The sequence below is a fragment of the Carlito syrichta genome, unplaced genomic scaffold, assembly GCF_000164805.1.
Source record: "Carlito syrichta isolate Samal-C Ts95f unplaced genomic scaffold, Tarsius_syrichta-2.0.1 Scaffold304886, whole genome shotgun sequence".
Lineage (NCBI taxonomy): Eukaryota > Metazoa > Chordata > Mammalia > Primates > Tarsiidae > Carlito > Carlito syrichta.
The window spans coordinates 530,023-537,497 of NW_007248982.1; the positions used below are offsets into that span (position 1 = coordinate 530,023).

Here is a 7,475-nt window from a genome sequence, read left to right on the forward strand (position 1 = left end):
ATTCGATTTTATTGTAGAGATGAGGTCTCACCTGCCCAGGTGGGTCTCGAACCCGCAGGCTCAGGCAATCCACTCACCTCAGCCTCCCAAAGGCGCGGGATTACAGGCTGAGCCACCGAGCCCAGCTAGAACTGGTAATTTTTAAAGCAGCATATATAGCATATAAAACGCAGGACCATTAATGTGCACTTCAAACATGGACAGAGAGCTGTTTTAATATATTATAGCCTTTTATTTAACATCCTGCTAGACACTGTTCCTGCCGCCAACACTGGAAAATTAAAGTTAGTTTTACACTTAGGTGGTTGTATTTCATGAACTCCAAGTTGCCTTCTATAAAATAATTCAGAAATACACTGAAAAATGGATTATTCTAACATGCACATATACAAATATATACACAGAGCAACAATAGTATGGCCAAGTCAGCTGAATGTAAACAGTTGGTTAACTTGGGCCAAGAATGTTTGAGAATTTCTTCTACTTCTCTATAAAAGCTTGATGCCTCAAAAGAAAAGTTATAATAGGATTAGGTGAAGTCAAATCTGAATAAATGTTAACTGGAAGGCATAACATTGTGTTTGAAGCTATCTTAGAAAACTACTGACACAAGTGAGCATCACAGTGCAACCATTTTTCTTCTTTGTTATTGTCAATAATAAACTATTACTGCCGGGCTCGGTGGCTCAGCCTGTAATCCCGCGCCTTTGGGAGGCTGAGGTGAGTGGATTGCCTGAGCCCGCGGGTTCGAGACCCGCCTGGGCAGCGAGACCTCATCTCTACAATAAATCAAAAATCAGCCGGGCGTGGTAGCGCATGCCTGTAATCCCGGCTACTCGGAAGGCTGAGGCGGAAGGATCGCCGGAGCCCAGCAGGTCGAGGCTGCGGTGGCCGGAAGCGGCCACTGCACTCCAGTCTGGGCGACAGAGTGAGACTCCAACTCAAAAAAAAAAAAATAAATAAAAAAATAAACTATTACTTACTGAAAAGATATGCATTACATAAACCGTTTTAAATTTACCTAGATTCTACGTTACTAGTAAGCACACATTTTTTTTTCAAGGAAATGGAAAATCTGGACCCAAGACAAGGAAATTTAATGGATGTGGTGCAGGCCAGGCAAGGTGGATCACTCCTATAATCACAGCATTTTGGGAGTCCAAGGCAGGAGGAATGGTCCAGGAGGAATGCTCAAGACCAGGAGTTTGAGAATAGCTTAGGCAACATAGTACGCCCTGATCTCTATTGAAAAAGAAAAAAGGCCAGGCTCGGTGGCTCAGTCTGTAATCCCGTGCTTTGGGAGACCAAGGTAAGTAGATTGCTTGAGCACGCGGGTTCGAGACCTGCCTGGGCAACTTGGCGGGACCTCATCTCTACAACAGTAATTCAAAAATTAGCCGGGCGTGGTAGCACATGCCTGTAGTTCCAGCTACTTGGAAAGCTGAGGCAGAAGGATTGCCAGAGCCCAGCAGGCGAGGCCACGACAGAGTGAGACACCAACTCAAAAAAAAGAAAAGAGCCGGGCTCGGTGGCTCAGCCTGTAATCCCGCGCCTTTGGGAGGCTGAGGTTGAGTGGATTGCCTGAGCAAGCGGGTTCAAGACCCGCCTGGGCAGTGAGACCTCATCTCTACAATAAATCAAAAAATCAGCCAGGTGTGGTAGCGCATGCCTGTAATTCCGGCTACTCAGAAGGCTGAGGCGGAAGATTCGCCAGAGCCCAGCAGGTCGAGGCTGCGGTGGCCGGGAGCGGCCACTGCACTCCAGTCTGGGCGACAGAGTGAGACTCCAACTAAAAAAAAAAAAAAAGAAAAGAAAAGAAAAGAATTTGTATGGGTGTGGTGACTCATGCCTGTAATCCCAACACTTTGGGAGGCAGAGGCAAGGATTGCCTGAGTCCAGGGGTTCAACACGAGCCTGGGCAACATGAAAAGACCACATCTCTACATAAATAAAAAAATTAGCTGGACAAGATGGCACATGCCTATAGTTCCAGCTACTTATAAGGCTGAAGCAGAAGGATCGCCTGAACCCAGCAGGTCGAGGCTGCAGCGGCTGTGAGCTTGCTACTACACTCCAGCCTGGGCGACAGAGTGAGACTCCGGCTCAAAAAAAGGGAAAAAAAAAAAAAAACAGTTAGCCAAACATGGGGGCACAGCCCCAGCTACTCAAGAGGTTGATGTGGAAAGATCACCGGAGCCCATGAGGTAAAGGATGCGCTAAGTTGTGACTGTGCCACTGTATTCCAGTCTGGGCAACAGAGTGAGACCCTGACTCACCAAAAAAAAAAAAACAACCCACAAAAAACCACAAAAACCAAAAAGACATAAATGCATGCAGGGGAAAAGAAAAACAATCCAGGACATAAAACTACCCAACAGGCCGGGCTCAGTCTGTAATCCCAGCACTTTGGGAGCCCGTGGGTTCGAGACCCACCCAGGCAACTTGGGGAGATCTCATCTCTACAACAAATCAAAAATGAGCAGGGCATGGTAGTGCGCACCTGTAGTTTCGGCTACTTGGAAAACTGAGGTGGAAGGATCTCCGGAGCCCAGAAGGTTGAGGTTGCAGTGGCCAGGAATGTGCCAAGGCACTGCACTCTGGGTGACAAAGTGACACTCCAACTCAAAAAAACAAAACTACCCAAAAGTATAGCCTATTACACCAAGGTGGAGGGTAAAAAACTGACCAGCGCAGGGAAAAGGTACATTTCAGCCAAGGAAACCACAAAATAAATACTGTACAACAAAGTATAATAGTGAGTACTGAAACTAATCACACACCAAAATTCGCTAAGCAACCAAAGTTTATATAAACAAGAGTGACTTAACTTAGCTACTCGGGACGCTGCAGCAGTAGGACTGCTTAAGCCCAGGAGTTTCAATGCAGCTCACCCAACATAGCAAAACCTCACCTTTTTTTTTTTTTGAGTTGGAGTCTCACTCTGTTGCCCAGGCTAGTGGGCAGTAGCACACCCATGGCCACCACAGCCTTTACCTGCTGGGCTCAGGTGATCCTTCTGCCTCAGCCTTCCAAGGACTGGAATCACAGGCATGTGCCACCACACCCAGCTAACTTTTTGATTTACTGTAGAGATGAGTTCTCACTAAGTTGCCCAGGTGAGTCTCAAACCCGTGGGCCCAGGCAAGCCTCTCACTTCAGTCTCCCAAAGTTCTAGGATTACAGGCATGAGCCATCGCACCCAGCTTAGACCTCATTTCCTTTTAAAAAAAAAAAAAGAAAAGACCGGGCTTAGTGGCTCAGTCTATAATCCCAGCACTTTGGGAGGCTGAGGCAAGTGAACTGTCTGAGCCCACATGTTCAAGGTCAACCCAGGCAATTTGGCAAGACCTCATCTCTACAATAAATCAAAAACTAGCAGGGCGTGGTAGCACACGCCTGTAGTTCTGGCTACTTGGAATGCTGAGGCAGAAGGATCACCGGAACCCAGCAGGTTGAGGCTGCGGTGGCCGGGAGCAGTCACTGCACTCCAGTCTGGGCGACAGAATGAGACGCCAACTAAAAAAAAAAAAAAATTAGCCAGGTACGGTAGCGCGCCTACAGTTTCAGTTACTCAGAAGGTTAAGGCGGAAGAACTGCCGGAGCCCAGCAGGTCGATGCTGGGGTGGCCATGACTATGCGCCTGGGCGAGGAAGTGAAACTCCAACTCCAAAAAAGAAAACAAAGACGAGCAAGGCAGCACTTGAAGTTAACTCTGTGCTCTGAAAGATCTACAGAGAGGTGAACAACTAAACCCCTTAAGCATTTTGGTTATACCCAGGACCCTCTAATTAGAAGAACTAATAAGGCTGAGGAAGCTTCAGGAGGGCAGGGAGAAGATATCCACACTTCACCTAGTAAATAGAGCTAATCTGAATGGAAAGTGGCCAGTATGCCCCACCTAAAGCTAAGGCCAGGAAAATGGTCCTGAAGAAACAAACATTTAGAGAACTGGTGACTGTTGGCTTGTTCAAAGAGCTGGCAAGGAGACAGGAGAGGAAGAAGACGTGCCCAGCCATGGAACACACACACCCAGTGCAGACTTGGCTCTCTACCCTCAAACACAGTCATAGGTGGTGATGCAAAGAGGGAGGAACGAACTGGGCTCGGTGGCTCAGCCTGTAATCCCAGCACTTTGGGAGGCCAAGGCAAGTAGACTGCCCAAGCCTGTGGGTTCAAGACCCACCCGGGCAACTTGGCAAGACCTCGTCTCCACAATAAATCAAAAATTAGTCAGGCATGGTAGCACACCTGTAGTCCCAGTTACTTGCAAGGCTGAGGCGGAAGGATCGCAGGAGCCCAGTAGGCTGAGGTTGAGGTGGCTTGGGAGCATGCCACTGCACTCCAGTCTGGCCAACAGACTGAGACTCCAACTCAAAAAAAAAAAAAAAAATAAGCTGGGTTTGGTGGCTCAGCCTGTAATCCCGCGCTTTGGGAGGCTGAGGTGAGTGGATTGCCTGAGCCCATGGGTTCAAGACCCGCCTGGCCAACTTGGCGAGACCTCATCTCTACAATAATTCAAAAAATTAGTCAGGCGTGGTAGCGCGTGTCTGTAGTTCCAGCTACTTGGAAGGCTGAGGCGGAAGAATTGCCAGAGCCCAGTAGGTAGAGACTGTGGTGGCCGGGAGTGGCCACTGCACTCCAGTCTGGGCAACAGAGTGAGACTCCAACTCAAATAATAATAATAATAATAATAATTTTAAGGTCATTTATAAAGCTACTTTATAAACAGATCTGTCCCACTGTCATATTTAAGGTAAGTAAGAACAGAAGGCAAAAGAAATTAAGTCACAGCCTTTTATCTAAACCTAATAACATTTTGTTGGGCTAGACACAGTGGTTCATGCTTATAATCTTAACAGCATATATAACATATAAAACTCAGGATCATTAATCTAACAAGAACAGAGAGCTGTTTTAATATAGCCTTTTATTTAACATCCTGCTAGACACTGCTAATGCTGCAGTGGCTTATGCCTGTCATTCCAATATTTTGGATTGCTGAGGCAGGAGAACTGCTTGAGCCCAGAAGTTCAAGACCAGACTGAGTAACAATGCAAAACCTCGTCTCTGCACAGAATCAAAAAATTAGCCAGGTGTAGTGAACAGCACCTGTAGTCCTAGCTACTTAGGAGGCTGAAGCAGAAGGATCAATCGCCCAAGCCCAGGAGATCAAGGTTGCGGTGATCCGTGACTGTGCCACTGCACCCTGGCCTAGGTGACAGAGGACAGAGTTAAGACCTTGACTCAGAAAGAAAACAGCATTTCCATAAGCCAGTCACAGTGGTGTGAACCCACAGCCCCGGAACCTCTGGAGGCTGGGGCAGGAAGATGACTTGATTCCCCAAGTTCAAGACTGCAGTGAGCTATGGTCAGATATATGAACAGCCACTGCACCTCAGTCCTGGCAACAAAGTGAGATAAAAGAAAAGCCAAAAAAAGGCGTACCCATGGTCAGTCTTACACTTTCACTACTCATTCCTGAAAATCTTAGTGTAAAGTTATTCTTTGCACACTCTAAAACTTTAATATCCTTCTGCAATTTTCCACTTATTAATGCTATAAAGATTAGTATGGTTGCAATTTCTTTCTCTCTCTTTTTTTTGAGTTGGATTCTTACTCTGTCGCCCAGGTTGGAGTGCAGTGGCACACTCACAGCCACTGCAGCATCGACTTGCGGAGCTCTGGCGATCCTTCTGCCTCATCCTTCCAAGTAGCTGGAACTATAGACATGCGCTACCACGCCCGGCAAATTTTTTTATTTATTGCAGAGACGAGGTCTTGCCAAGTTGCCCTGGCTGGTCTCAGGCAATACACTCGCCTCAGTCTCCCTAAGTGCTAGGATTACAGTCTGAGCCACTGATCCCAGCTGAGGACAAATGTTAAGGGCTTAGTTGTCATATGAATTTAAAGAAATTGTAACCAGCAAGGCTCAGTGGCTTGCCCATAATCCCAGCACTTTGGCAGGACAAGGCAAGTGAATTTCCTGAGCCCGCAGGTTCAAGACCAGCCCACGCAACTTGGTGAGACCATGTCTCTGCAATAAACCAAAAAATAAGCTGGGAGTAGTAGTGTCCGCCTGAAGTTACAGCTATTTGGAAGACTGAGGCAGAAGGATCGCCTGAACCCAGCAGGTCGAGGTTGCGGTAGCTAGGAGCGTACCACTGCTCTCCAGCCTGGATGACAGTGTGAGACTTCAACTCAAAAAAAAAAAGAACGAAGGAAAAGCAATTTGGGGTATGTATGTGACCATTTAAAGCTTTCAGTCCCCAAATAAGACCAAATTTTTAAAAAATCCTTCAGCCTAGCAATTCTACATCCAGGAACTCAACTGATCCCAAACATAGAAATATGTTACCCATGAAGAGTTCAAAACACTACCAGCAGTGAAAAATCACTGTCCCACAGAAGAGTAGGCACACGCATGGCGAGCGTGTATCAATGCAGGTTTTTAGCGTCCACAAGGAGCTGAGCTGTAGAAAGGAGATTATGCCTGCACAGAACAACCATTAACATGCTACAAAAGTTGTCCAAGGGGCTTCATCCAACTGTCATTACCCACTACCTATTTGGTATTAATTTTGCATCTGAAAAGTCATATTTTAGACTTTTAATCTTAAGATACTTTATGGTCATGACCAGTGAGGTAGGTACTTGCTGCAGGCGAAGGTAACACAGAGTAGGTAGCTCGAGGAGGCAGCTATCACAACACTGGCCATAACCATGTGACCAATTACAAAAACCAGGACCGTAAATGTCTTGAGTATTTTTTTACTTTATTTTGTTATGTCTGTCATATATAATATGTAAATTTATGCATATACCATCGTTTTCTTCCTTCTCTCATCCTCTTACACACGTCTTGCCAATTAAGTTAGGAGATATTCAAGGAGAACAGCAGACATCATTCAAGGACTTCACCGCCACTGGGAAGGGGGCTAGTGCTTTTCTGCCTGTCTGTAAGATAGCTGTGTCATGTTAAGCCAAAGTATGACCTTGTTTTTTTTCTTCATTCGGAGGTTAGGTATAAGGAGATATAGGAACTGAGAAGGGATAGACACATGAGTAATTAATTCCACGTGTCAACTTGACCTGACCCAAATATTGAGTAAGTTTCTGAATAAGATTAACATTTGAATCAGCAACTGAGGAAAGCAGATTGCCCTCCCTAATGTTGAGGGATCTCATCTACTCAGATGAAGGTCTAATGACAACAAAAGGCTGACCCACACCCTATAACACCCCAGAAGATTCTGATGGCTTCAAAATGCAATGGAAATTTCAGCTCTGCAGATCTTAATAGCCTCCATAATCATGAGAAAAAAGCATTTTCATAAGCCAGCCACAGTGGTTTATTATACAATGGCATATGGATTGTAACATAATCATAATCATGTTAACCTATTCCTGTAATATACAAGTATGTACATGGTCGCCGGCTGACCAGGCTCGCTAGGAGCTGCCTCCAAGCCGCAGCG

General features: G+C 46.0%; 1 protein-coding gene across 1 annotated transcript in view; it reads right to left on the bottom strand.

The window, feature by feature from the left end:
• Window positions 1–7,475, bottom strand: part of LOC103263344 (dnaJ homolog subfamily B member 6) — a 66,801-nt gene that overhangs the window by 40,170 nt on the left and 19,156 nt on the right. The window lies entirely within an intron of this gene.